The sequence below is a fragment of the Sorex araneus genome, chromosome 2 (assembly GCF_027595985.1).
Source record: "Sorex araneus isolate mSorAra2 chromosome 2, mSorAra2.pri, whole genome shotgun sequence".
Classification (NCBI taxonomy): domain Eukaryota; kingdom Metazoa; phylum Chordata; class Mammalia; order Eulipotyphla; family Soricidae; genus Sorex; species Sorex araneus.
The window spans coordinates 341,798,859-341,813,518 of NC_073303.1; the positions used below are offsets into that span (position 1 = coordinate 341,798,859).

General features: G+C 40.0%; 1 long non-coding RNA gene across 1 annotated transcript; it reads left to right on the forward strand.

Moving 5' to 3' along the window:
* The first annotated feature begins 508 nt into the window (after nucleotides 1-508).
* LOC129402557 (uncharacterized) lies at nucleotides 509-13,037 on the forward strand. The gene is made up of 3 exons (XR_008628694.1): nucleotides 509-799; nucleotides 1,384-1,600; nucleotides 11,771-13,037. It is a non-coding gene; the product is annotated as an uncharacterized LOC129402557 (long non-coding RNA).
* The last annotated feature ends 1,623 nt before the right edge of the window (nucleotides 13,038-14,660 follow it).

Sequence of the window (14,660 nt, forward strand, 5' to 3'; positions counted from 1 at the left end):
TGTTTGAAAACCAACCTGGGACATTGACACCATTTCCATTCTTAAAGACATGGAACATCCCAGTGCCTAGACAGAGCCAATGTCATATGGAGCGCATGCTGGAATCCCAAAGTACCATCAGACAGTGCATGCCTTACATCCTATGTTGTAGTCCTGTGCTCCATTTTATTAGTGAATGACACATAATGAGCTGTTCTCTTGACTTCATATCCATACAATTTATCATTCAACTTTTGCTCATAAAATTCGCCTGGATCATCAACATGAGACTAGAGTTGCCATCCTTCTGTTTCCATGTTTTCTTGCCCTCATGTTTTTCCAGCAATGATTTCATGAACACGCCTCATCCTACTAATGATGACTTCATGATCAGTAGCATGTAGCTTTCCAGAGCATAGCCAAACAAGCTAGTTTCACGCAAGTCTAGAAATCCACTCAGGCTATCATCATAGCCGTTGACAATAGAGCGTTCCCACAGTCTGGCCTTCTCTCTCACTTTGAATGGCTTAAGGGTGGCTCATGTCCTTCCTCATTCCAGAAAAGGGTGGAAAGACAATTTGAAAGAATTCATCTTATATATTTACTTTTATCTTTCATACTTAGTAACTGAAGGAGCCTTTTAAAATGATGATTTCTTTTTTGTTTTATTGTGAATATTTTTAACAATGAAATATAAACTGAACCATCTACTCTGAATAAGTGGCCTGATTTACTTTAGACTATCCAGTTGCTGAAGTTGATTCCTCTTTAAAATAGTTTTGAAACAAGAGGCACAGATCCAGAGAGACAATGAAATGTGGTAAGAGAAATCTTCTTTTCAATAATGTCTTAGTTATGTAGATGGTTCTGCTAACATGACCTGGTTTCCCATTGTATTACAGCAAAGAGTGCAGGGGTCAAAAGTAATAAGCAACTGCTTTTAGGCGTGGGCTGCTCAAATAACACCTCAGGCCTTTGGCTAAGAATTGCCATGTTTTGGGGACAGTGCAATAGTACAGCGGGTATTTGTCTTGTGTGCCAACCCAGGTTTGATCACTAGCATCCCATATGATTTTCTGAGCACCTCCAGGAGTAATTCCTGAGTGCAGAGCCAGGATAGCCCCTGAGCATTGCCAGATGTGACCCCAAAACACCACCACCACCAACAACAAAGAGAATTGCCATGTGGTGAAGAAGAAAAAACTAGAGACTCTTAAGTAAGATAAGACTAGAAACTGTCTCGGTGTCTAGAACATCCCTAGACTCAAATTGAACTTTTAATATTATGGCTGATTTTGTGTGGGCTTGACAGTTGACTGTGTCATTTCTTGGTGAACAGAAAATGCAACACAGGTTCCAATAGGCAAGTCTATGCAGCCTAACTTTATAATTTTCTAATTTCAGGAAATAAGCAAATTAGAGACAACAACAATAAAGAAATCTCACAAACTCAATTATGAATACCTAGAAATGACCCTCTCAAGTTGCATGGCATCTGTCTGTGGAGAGAGTCACATGGACCTGTGACCTCCAGGATGACTGTGTTGGTATGACACATCACACAGAATGGAATGGAAGTCAAAGGCCTACGAGGAGAGGACATTGTCCATCTACTTCACAGGTGAGAGGAATATCTGCTAATCACAGTAAAATAAGTGAGCACACATTGAGTATTTACTTCTCAGTGCTACTGCAAGAATTAAATGATATAATGCATAAAAAAATAAATTCAGAATAGGGGCCATAAAGATAATACAATGGGTAGGGTGTTTTTCTTGCATACATCTGACCAAACATATAGGGTGTTGGGGACTGAACACCTTATATGGTCCCCCAAGCCAGCCAGGAGTGATCCCTGAGCAGAGATACAGTTAAAATCCCTGAGCACTGCTGGATGTGGTCCCCAAACAAACAAATCCATAATAATGCAAAACATATTATATGTTCCTTAAATGTTTGGATAAGCATCCTTCTTCCCTTCCCTCCTAATCACTCCTACACTCTGCTACCAAAAGTCTCCCACTCACCAAATCACCCATCCCCCATCCCTGCGACAGCCCTCCTATTCCTTTTCTTCTAGTATCTCTTCTCAAGCCCTAATCTAGGGCTTCACCCCAGTGTGAGTTCACTCACTAACCCCACATCTTTCAATTTCATGCTCTCAGTAAAGTCAGACCTGTCTGACATAAATGACTAAAAATTCAGCAAAAAGACGAGATGCCACAATTAATCTTAATTATGTACATTTGAAATAAAAACTGTACCAACCTTTAAAATATTTTTTTAATACTTGAAAAAACAATTTTAGGGGCCTGAGTGAAACACAGGGGTTAAGCACTTGCCTTGCATGACGCCAACATTGGTTTAATCTGTGGCACCTCATACGGTCCCCCAAGCACCACCACGAGTGACCCCTGAGCATCCTCCAGTGTAGTGCAAATCCCTCCAGCTCACCTCAAATTTTTTAAACATTACATTATTCAATGAAATATTTACAACGATACCTGCATATTTTTGAGATTCTCTTTTAAGACTAGTCTCAATTAACTGTAACATACTAGTCAAATTCAATTTCCATTTTATTTAAACCTTATGTTTAAATGTAATTTTTTTTTCACAGCCTTGTTCATGAGCCTGGAGTCCCCTCCCTAACCCAGTCAGTTGTTTAATGCAAGGCTGCAAAGATGAAATGCTGCTCAAGCGTGACTGTGCCTGGAATATTAGCCTGGTCACCACGGACTCCAGGGGTACTCTTAGCTGTGCTCTCAAGGACCGTGTGGCACTAGGAATTAAACTAGTGTCAGCTATGTGCAAAGCATCAAAAAGCCTCACCCCCTGTACTGTTTTCCATCCTCTAAATGCAATTCTTGATATAAGTAAGAAGTAGCATGTGAAAAAGTATAAATCTAATTATTACAGAACTTTCCACTCAATTGACTCACAATAAAAATTATACCATGTAACAAATTCTGAGGTCATGGTACTGGACATGGCCAGGGATGGTTCACAGGTGCCACTGGCCATGCCCCCTCAAGAACACTATGAATACTTACATCATTAAAGCTACAAAAATGGACAGCTATTTGTTTTTACACATTAGCTAATTTAGAAAAACATTTACTGAGCACTTATTAGGTCTCAGACATTTTTTCTGGCATGGGAATACCCTGATGAACAAGACAGAAGGCAAATGTTCAAGGAAACTGTCTAATGAGCAAATAAAAACCGAGTAGGACAGAAGCACTCTTCACCAGGAAGTTAAACGCCATGCTTACTCTTTTGTAAAATAAAGAGAAGATTAACCTCAAATATGAAATTAAATAACTATACAAAGATAAAAAATGACCAAGAAAAATCATTTATTAAATACATTTATGGGTTGTGAAAGTTGCCCTAGTCTTCCATGGACCTGGAGACAATAAACTCACTGTTGTCTGAGTTAATCTCGTCTGGAACATATTTGCTCCTGGCTCTTTGACAGCCACACCTCCTGCTTTCTTTCCTTAGTGGCCCTGAGTGCATTCCCATTGGCTGGCACCATCCACCCTGACTTCTAAATATTGCTGCACACAAACACATCTGTGTTTTTGCAGACCTTTGTACTTGGGAGGCTCCTTCTGCCATAGGTGCTTTGTACATGCTCTTTACTTTGCCTGGAACATTCTTCTGTCTCTCTGGTTAACTGCTACTATGCCAATAGATACCCACTTTCATTTTCTCTGCCCTTCTTTATCAAATTATCTCTGATCAGGTCAAATCTTCCTTGTCAAATTGTCACCCCATTAGAATTCTTGTCACACATACACACACTCACAAGAGTTTAATCAAGCATTTTACAATATAATTATCTCAATGCACAACATATATGTTTTAAGAAATCATATATGCACTTTATGAAGGCTATGAAAGTCTTTTATTTTTTTAGATTTTATTTTAGGTGCCACCTTTCTGCATGGGAGAGCCTGGCAAGCTCCCCGGGGTGTATTCATGTGCCAAAACCAGTAATAATGATGGGTCTCATTCCCCTGACCCTAAAAGAGCCTCCAATGTGGTCCTTGGGAAGGACGAGTAAAGAGAGGCTTCTAAAATCTCAGGGCTAGGACGAATGAAGACGTTACTGAGATGGATCGAGAAAATCGATGATCAACAGGATGATGATGATGATGATGATGATGATGATGATGATGATGATGATGATATATGTATATATTAAAATCATAAAATATTCACTTACATTTCTGTGGCACATAAAAATGAGAAAACTGTCTTTTGTTAACGTTACTACCTGATTAAATCTAGTGTTTGCCTTCTCAGCTACTAAATCCTAATGGCTGAACATTCATACTGGCAAGAGATAAACTTTTATCCAAGTTGAGGTTTACTTTAAAAACATGATCAGTATTATCTTAGTGGTCGAGGGTGATAGGACAGAGGTGTTTGACTTTTATTCTAGTTCATTACACCCCTACTCCTTTGTTGATCTCAATCAGGCTTCTAACTTTGAATGCTCTATGTTGGTAACCCCAGTCTTGCCCTGGAACTCTACTCACCAACCATTTTAAAGCTTTACCTTGATGTCTACTAGGCATTTCAAAATCATTTTTCTTACTTCTAGGCTCCTAGCTTCTCCATTAAAAACTCCTGCGCCACAGTCTTTTTCCTTTCAGTAATTAGTATGTTCTCTTCTCCCATTGTTTAGGAAGACTTCCTTGGTTTGTCTTCAACACTTACATTCTAAATTCAGTCTGTCTGAATTTTAATCTGAAACTCAAAGATTGAGTAGGGGGATGGCTAGGTCGTATTCAGAGACACTCGCTTTGCACTGGCAGAGACCTGAGTTTAAGTCCTTCTTCATCACTGCATGGGTCCCCCTGAGGCTGGGAATTGCCCTGGAGGCACTTGAGTGCTGTCTAGGCTGCCTTGGTAACCCCTAGCACTGCTGGCCCACGCACTGAACCATTATCCTGTTTGTCAGAGTATTCAAGTAGCATCTGGACCACATGAGCACTTACTGGGAACCTTCCCCTCATTCTTATCCTATATCTGTGTTATTCAAACACACACACACACACACACACACACACACACACACACACACACACACTGATTGCTCTTTCTTTTATTGATTTTCTCACTTAAGTATTTTCATATAGTGAGATAGTTTCCAGAAATAGATGTTGGATCATGACATTTCTCCATCCAAAGTTCTACAGAATGATTACAAAATAGGAAAGATTTAAAAATATTCATCTAGGGATACACAGGGCCTTACACAATGCATTGAGTAGCCCTCTAATCTTCATGCTTGCTCCCCTCCCCTCACAGTCACAGGCTCTGTGGTCATACACTTGGCCATCCTCCTGTACCCTCCTATAGCTCTGCATAGAGAGCAGCCGCAGGGGTCCATGCTGCCTGCCCCTTCCCCTCCTTCAGGCTTTGTCTCCTTCATCTCCTGCTTCTGAGACCTTTTCTTAGTGCCCTATTTAGAATGTCAAAGCCTGAGGCTGAAGCAATACAGCAGTGGCAGGCTGCTTGCCTTGCATGAGGTCAACCCAGGCTTGAGCCTCGGCACCACATACAGTCCTCTGAGCCCCGTCAAGAGTGATCCCTGAGCATGGAACAAGGAGTAGCCCTGAACATTACTAATATATATGACATGTAATATATATTTATTTAGATTTCTATATTAATATTTATAGTACTATATAATGGGCTGGAGCAATAGCCCAGGGGTAGGGCATTTGCCTTGCAAGTGGATGACCTGGGTTTGATTCCTTCACCCCTCTCGGAGAGCCCGGCAAGCTACTGAGAGTATCCTGTCCACATGGCAGAGCCTGGCAAGCTGCCAGTGGTGTATTCGATATGCCAAAAACAGTAACAACAAACCTCACAATGAAGACATTACTGGTGCCCACTTGAGCAAATCGATGGACAACGGGACTACAGTGCTACAGTACAGTGCATTTTATATATACATATATATACATATATATATAGTATATGAATTACTGATATAACTCCAGAATCAGAAACAAAAATCAAACAAACCAAACACTAAAATGTCAAACCTCTGATTATTTTCTAGGTCTTAAATAAGAGACTGATGAGTTTACTGTGACTCCTAGTGGATCTTTGTTTCACGTCCATAAAATTATGGAAATTCTTATTTAGTTCTCTGTTTAGTTCATTGGTTTCTCCTTGAAGGAAAAACCAGAAGCACATGACGTCATTAGTTTTGTCACTGCAGCCCCACACAATCGCTGAAAGTACTTCTATTTGCCCTATTCCCAAGAAGAGGCCATCTTTCTGTTCACTACTGAATTGTCAGCATCAAGGCTATGGCCTGGACCTATTTCCTGTGTTGCTGACGATAGTGCTTCTGGGACCAGGTATAGCTTAGGGTTTCAGGAGGTACTCAGGACACTGAGTAATATGCATGGAATTTAGGGCTTCTAATATGCCAGCAAGTTCTGAACCACTACAGCCACTTTCCAATGGTTGAAAGGGGGAATGCCTTTTGGTTTGGGGAAGTGGGAAATGAGTGGGGTAGTTTTTAAGCATTTCACAGGGTCACTGGCCAATCTGGAAACTCTCTGCCAACCTGGCTGAAGGCTGAATATAAGGATTGAGAATGGGCTGCTATTTGGACCAGTTGTGTTCCAGGCCTCCATGGCTCCATTCAGATAATCCTGGAAAGTCATTTGTGTGTGGGATCAAACTGGGGTTGGGCACATGAAAAACTTGCATCCTGGGTTTATGGTGCTGCCAACAGGTCAAACTGTGCCTGCAGGGTAAATGCATCAGCACCCTGATGATGCTGTCAGGCTTCTTGACACCTCAAAATTGCCCTTGTGACTTTGGCCTGAACACAACAACTTGGGACCAAGTTTATCAAGAAATTAAATAGCCAAAAGTTAGATATGTGGGAGCCACGCCTACAAACTGTAATAAACTAAAGCACGCCAAGGGGTACGTGCACTCGCAGGCTCTCCGGGCAGCTCTGTCTCACCACCCGCGTTCGGTGCTCTGGAACCGCAGTGTGTGGACTGGATTGGGACGGCCGGTGGCCAAGAACCAGCGAGGGAAGAACAAGGACCAAGCTGGTTGCTGATTAGTTACCGTTTATTCAATCTTCCATCTTTCTCATCTCCAGCACTCCCAGCTCCATCCTCTCTCTGGATCAACTGCCTCCGCTCTCCATCTCTCTCCTCCCTTTTTCCTCTCTCGCCCTTGCCCCTAGGTTACACACCGTCAGGTAGCAAAATCAATATAATTAAGCCCTTCCTGAGGACTGTTTGGTTTAAAGGGAACACAACCTAGGGGCATTCCAAAGCCCTTCCTGACTGCCAGTAGGCAAAATACCTCTTAAGGGTTTTTTCTCCTCTCCCCATTCCAAACACTCATTAACATCTTAATACTAGTTATTTTTGCATGGACATAGCAAGAGATACATTGAGGTTTGCAAGGCAGCTCTCCTGACAACATCTTGCCACAGGCTCAGACCACAGCACTCAGGCCAGATTAATCACTCCTAAACCTAGCAGGGTCCAAATCTAGTTATCACTGTTTGGATCATGACAACATTTGTCCATGATCAAGTTCTTAACTTATAGTTAAGCATTAGGCACACAACTCACTGCTTGCCCTGGGTCCGTCTCGTCCCTCGTCGGGACCCTGCTTTTGGGTGTGCTAGGAAGTAAGGGCAGCTGAGGCTTAGGTCGAGAGAACAGATGCCCAGGAGGAAAGTATCATGTAGAGTCAAATGACTCCCAGGTTACAAAAGCATAACATTTGCTAAGTCTTCCTGTGTCCATACAAAAAGGACATTGCTCTGAATAAACTATGCAAAGGACTCAAGGAGAAGAGGAAAACATTATTTACAAGTCAACAGAACACTAAGAAAGACGCTACAAATAAACAAAGAGAAATAGGAGCACTGTAGTGGGAGTAACCCAACAAACCTAAACTACCCGAGGCTATGTTATCCTACAACAAACCACCTCCTGCTCAGCTCTACAAGCTCATTTATCGGCCTTATATCAGAGACGCATAGATAAATCTTGAAAGAGATCAAAAGCCACAGTTAATCTTGGACCCGCACATGGCTGAATAGACTTGGGTAAATCAGAGGGAGGAAGAGTTGGCCTGTGTGCCCATCTTAGCAGAGTCCCTGGCAGCCACTTGCTTCCACAATCCAAAATTGCTGCCATACCCCTGACCTGACTCCACCGTCTCAGGACGGACGTCAACAAGATAAAATCTGTTGAAAATTCTGATATGGGGGTTTTGTGACTGTAATCTCCAGGCTTTCTCAGAGTTGAGGTGGGCTGCCTTCCCCTACTTCCCTATACTTCTGGAAGCCTCGGCAGTCACATCAACACCCCAAAGCTGCCACCCAATTGAAAAGCTACTCCAGGCTTACTGTCCCGATAAAAATACCAAATGCCCTGAACAAAAACCATGACCTCTTACCACCTGTACTGCAAACCATAATGCATAAAAGGAAAATGATAGAGAGAGAGAGAGAGAGAGAGAGAGAGAGAGAGAGAGAGCAAGAAGGAAAGTTCTCCCATAAAGCTAGGGGTAGGGGATGTGGGGTTGGGATATGGTGGTGGGGAAATGGGGGACATTGGTGGTGGGAAATGTACACTGGTGGAGGGATGGGTGCTGGATCATTGTATGACTGAAACACAATTATGAACAGCTTTGTAATGGTCTATCTCACAGATATCCAATTAATTTTTTTTAATAAAAAGTAATGTGGAGAGGCTGGAGCCTACAGCAGGTAGGGCATTTACTTTGCATATGGTCGACCTGGGTTTGATTCCCAACACCCCATATGGTTCTCTGAGCACCGCCAGGAGTAATTCCTGAGTGCATAAGCCGGGAGCAAACCCTGCACATCGCTGGGTGTGACCCAAAAGGAACAACAACAAAAAAGTAATGTGGAGTTCATGCCCAATTCAATAGGCTTAATCAATGGCTGAATAAATAGCAGTACTCTTACTATATTTTTTTTAAAAAGAAAAGTAAAATGTGCATCATATGCCTTTTACTATCCTCCCAGCCCCCAAAGTCTTTTTAAAATTTAAATTTTCTTGAGAAATAACTGACATATAAAATTACTTATACAAATATATGCAAAATGTACTTGCATGCAAAACATTTTCATTTGATGCATGTGTGCTATGTGAAATAATTACCACAATCAAGTTAACTAATTCTCATAAAGTGACTGTTCTTTACATGTAGTAAAACTGTTGAGGTCTACTCAACAAATTTCAGGTACACAAAACAGTATTATTAACTGCAATATCCATGCTGTAAATTAAATTCTCATAACTTAGTCATTCTATTACTGAATGTTGTATACTGCATTCCCCATCACCTCTACTCCAGTTCTAATAACTGTTTATATGATTTTACCTACCCCCGCTCAGATTACACATGTAAGTGCAAAGGTGCTTTGACTATAGACTCAGAAAAATCATGTTTGTGGCACTAGGCACTTAAATAGAAAATAAAATTAATAATAAACTCTGCCCTAAGTAAACTTCCAGTATTTGGAGAATATTGCATGGATATTAAATAATATTAAATAATAGAGGTGCAGTTGGGATGGGGTGCATTTGAAATGTCCTTTTTTAAACTTTGAAAGTAACATCAGGAACATTCACAAATGCTTCAATATGTCATTTGAAGTCATTATCTTTCCAAAATAAGATGGCTTTGCTTTTCTCTTCTGGGTAGTTTATGATTTTGTGATTCTCCTACGTAGAACTAGAAAACCAGAAGTCACACTACACATCCTCTCTTTGTGTTACTCTTGCAGCCCATCAAACTAAGCTCCTCACCCTATCCCCCTGCTGTAGTAGGTCCCTCAGAGCTCACTTGAGCTATGGTCTATCAGATTTATAGCATTTACTCCAATCCATTCTCATGATTATGGTTTTCAGATTTTTTAAAAAATTTATTGAATCATCATGAGATAGTTATAAACTTTCATGTTTGGGTTACAATCACACAAGGCTCAAACACCCATCCCTTCACCAGTGCACATTACCCACCACCAATATCCCCAGTATACCCCCCCTTTCCCACCCTCCCCCTGCTTCCATGGCAGACAATACTATCCATCTACATTTGGGCATTATGGTTTGCAATACAGATACTGAGAGGTTATCATGTTTGGTCCATTATTTACTTTCAGCACATATCTCCCATCCCAGCTGATTCCTCAGCCATCATTTTCTTAGTGATCCCTTCTCTATTCCAGCTGCCCTCTTCCATCCACTCATGAGGCAGACTTCCAGCTATGGAGCAGTCTTTCTGGCCCTTGTATCTACTGGTCTTGGGTGTCAGCCTCAAGTTATGTTATGTTATGTTATGTTATGTTATGTTATGTTATGTTATGTTATGTTATGTTATGTTATGTTATACTATTTTATACTCCACAAATGAGTGCAGTCCTCTATGTCTGTCCCTCTCTTTCTGACTCATTTCACTTAGCATGATACTCTCCATGTCTACCCACTTATAAGAAAATTTCATGACTTCATCTCTTCTAACAGCTGCGTAGTATTCCATTGTGTAGATGTACGAAAGTTTCTTTAACCAGTCATCTGTTCTAGGGCACTTAGGTTATTTCCAGATTTTGGCTATTGTAAACAGTGCTGCAATGAACATATAGGTACAGGTGTCATTTCTACTGTGCTTTTTTGCAGCCTTGGGATTTATTCCCAGAAGTGGTATTGTGGGGTCATATGGAAGCTCAATTTCTAGTTTTTGAAGGACTGTCATTGTTTTCCACATAGGCTGGACCAGTCGACATTCCCACCAACAGTGGAAGAGCATTCCTTTTTCCCCACATCTACACCGGCACTGGTTGCTTTTGTTCTTTTGAATGTTTGCCAGTTTTTGTGGTGTGAGATGATATCTCATTATTGTTTTGATTTGCATCTCCCTGATGACTAGCTAGATTTGGACATTTTTTCAGATTGCATTTCCTGAACTCTAGTGTACTTGGAGGTTTTTTTTTTGTTTGCCTTATGTTGCTTTTAGTTATTATTCTTGCTTGTTTGTTTTACATAATTTGATTTGAAAGTCCTGATTTCCAATACAATTGGAATCTCTTCTTTCATGTTACTCAGGGAGCTTTTCACACCTTTCCTAGGCAAGGAATGTATTTTAAGCCTTCTATATACGTGCAGACTTGGATACTTATTTTTTGTTATGTTCATATGTGCTTCTACTAGATATGTAGCTCTGCAACTATTTATAAATACTCTTTGGCATACATTAATTTTCTATTATTTATATATTAACTGTTACTGTATTTGGATCTGATATTACTTGCCAACGAGAGGATGATATGTTAGTAACTAATATAAGGAAAGCAGGGAAATGCTAGTTCTTGAAGTAGTTAAATAATTTGCTTTGAAGACACTGATTTAGAGATTCCTCTAAACTATGATTGATGATTGCTGAGAATAATTAATAAGTAATCTTAATGTGGAATTCAAAAAAGACATCCACCATGGAGATACAAACTTAATTATTGCTATTTTCATGGGATCCAGATGAAAATAATGAATCTATTTAATACATGGGTTTTGATGTAAATATCTGTTCTGATCCACTCAAAACTGCATTGTGTCTACCTTGTTACCCCAGAAATTTACCAGCTAAAGATCAAAATTTACATTGCAGAAGGATATAAATATGTAAGTTTAAAATTAATTTGTTTGTCGCCCTCGACCCACCCTCGGTGCCATCTTGCCGCATTCAACAGAGAAGAATCCAGGCGTTCCGGTAAGCCATACAGGCCACAGAATGCTCTGGACCCCAGACCGGGCCAGCAACACCAGGGAGCCAGACGGAGGAGGTACAGCCGGTACGCCTTCTCCAGATGAAGTCCCAGCGACACTGAGCAGCTACTAACACAGTTCCAGGATGCGGGACTGGGACATCTCCAAACCGTGCGGCCACTAATGCGGCCGCGCGACCTTTTCTGAAAAATGAAAACATACAATCTATTGATGCCATCCAGCATGTCTGACTGTTGGAGGAAAAGCTCCAAATAATAATAGTGAGATTCCTGTTGAACATTGGATGTAATCACAGTAAGGAAAGAGTAAAGTGAAAAATGTCTGCCACACAGGTAGAGGGCGAGTGGGAGGGGGGATATGCGGGGATTGGTGGTGGATCAAATATGAAAACTTTGTAGCTATATTTCACAGTGATTCAATAAAAAATAATTAAAAAAATAAAAATGAAAAAATTGTTTGGGGGCACGTCCTATGGTGCTCAATGCTCAACCCTTGCTCTGTATGCAAGGATCATTTATGGCAGTCTCCGGGATGCATGGGGTACCAGGATTAAACCCAGGTTGGCTGTATGCAAGGCATGCGTTCCTTACATTCCTTACTCTCTCTCTGGCCCCTGTGTGATTTTGTTTGTTTTGATATTACACAATCTCATTCAAGGCACAATTATTTTCTTTTTAGAGTTAAAGAACTAGAATCAATGTTTCCATTGTGTAACAGATATGAGGAAGCCATTCTGGAATGGTGCCTGTAGACTTGGGGTTAAATTTCAACTCTATGAAACTAGCGTCTGATCTGCTTAAGTCAGACCCATCTCCTCATTAGCAAATGGGAAACACCTAAACTTGGAGGTATTTTATATTTAAATATTTAAAATGAGTAGAAATGAGCCTACCCTAGAGACTCTGATCATCGCCAATCAAGGTGCTAGCAGCTCTGCTCTCTCCCTCCGCCCGGTCACCTCACAGCAGTGCCGATCTCTGGTGCACAGCCAGCTGTGTATAAACACTGAAACTACCATGTGCAAGCACCATAGCCAGATGTGCCACCCCAATGGACTACTGTTGGAACAACACAGAGACCAATGGTGAGCACGGCCATCCAGGAAAGCACAACAGTGAGTCATGATCGAGATCCACAACCAAGCTGGCAGTACCCCACCATCACAGCAATAAAGAATAGGTAAATAAAAAAAAGGAAACTCAGCAAAACTAAAAGAAATAAAAAATTTCAAGCAATTTGATTAAACTTCATGAGATATATATTTTGGATCCTCTTTACGCTGTCTTGTATTGATTCTCATACACTTAAATTATTTATATAATTGAAAGTTCTTGCTCTTTAGTGTTAGGAATTTGAGGTTGTGTGAGTTTGATTTGATGTATACATCATAACCTTTTCAAAGATTTTTTAAAAATTGTTCTTGCTTGATTTTACTGGATCTTACAAAATATATGAAATATATTTGTCATAATCCTGTCTTTGCCTATAGTTCTGTTTTCTCTTTTCTACCTCTGTAGAAAGACAAACACTGTGTCTGGCTATACATGATGTTTCTTCAGATTTATTGGAAAAGCAGAAAAAATGAGAGCAAAATACTGCAGCAATATATATACTTTGTTTTGTATGATTAACTAACCTGAGATTTTCAGCTATTATAAGAGTTGTGTAACTAAGACAACACAAAATGGAATTGGTTTATATTTTATATGTAGCACTGTAGCACTGTCATAGCACTGTTGTCCCGCCCATCGATTTGCTGGAGATGGCACCAGTAACGTCTCCATGCTGAGACTTCTTGTTACTGTTTTTGGCATATCAGATACACCACGTGTAGCATGCCAGGCTTTGCCATGCGGGTGGGATACTCTCGGTAGCTTGTTGGGCTCTCCAAGAGGGACAGAGGAATTGAACCCAGGTCGGCTGTGCTATCGCTCCAGCTCCATATTTTCTATAATTATAGTAATTCTTAATCAGTTTAACAATAACTCACTAAAGCAATAGCACAGCGGGTAGGGTGTTTGCCTTGCACGCAGCCAACCTGAGTTCAATTCCTCCGTCCCTCTCGGAGAGCCCAGCAAGCTACCGAGAGTATCCAGCCTGCAGGGCAAAGCCTGGCAAGTCACCTGTGGTGTATTTGATATGCCAAAAACAGTAACAAGTCTCAAAATGGAGACATTACTGGTGCCTGCTTGAGCAAATTGATGAACAACGGGACGACAGTGCTACAGTGCTATAATAATCTTTAACACTAAAATACCTATTGTGAACATTCTTCAGATCACATAACAAACATCATTTTCCCAAAGTAAACATAACCATGATTGTTGGGTTTTATAAATGATTTTTAATAAACTCAGGAGGTTTTAAAAACTCAGTAAAGTTAAGGAAGTACTAATGAAGCACCTTTATAACAATTACATTATTTTTCATCTAACTCAGTGTTCACATGAAAATTTTTCATAAGAAATAGTTTGAGATTTGAATCCAGATAAAATTAAATTGTTTATCTCACTAATTACAGACATAATTCAAGATAAAACAATTCATAGTGATTAAATTTTTAATCACTAAAACTAAAATTTAACATACAAAATATCCTATAAAGTATAATACTTTGTTAATCTGACTAATTTATAAATAATACAGTTCAGTTTCATAAATTTCATTATCATACAATGAATATTTTATTGTGGATTTTCAAATGATTAACTATCCTAAATTAAAATACAAACTTCTTTAATATGAAAACATTTAAATAGCCAAACAGTGATAAAATTTATTTCACACACTTTTAGTAATTTTGTAAATAATTTCAGAGTGACTTCTCTTACTGATAGAAATATTCTTTAATCT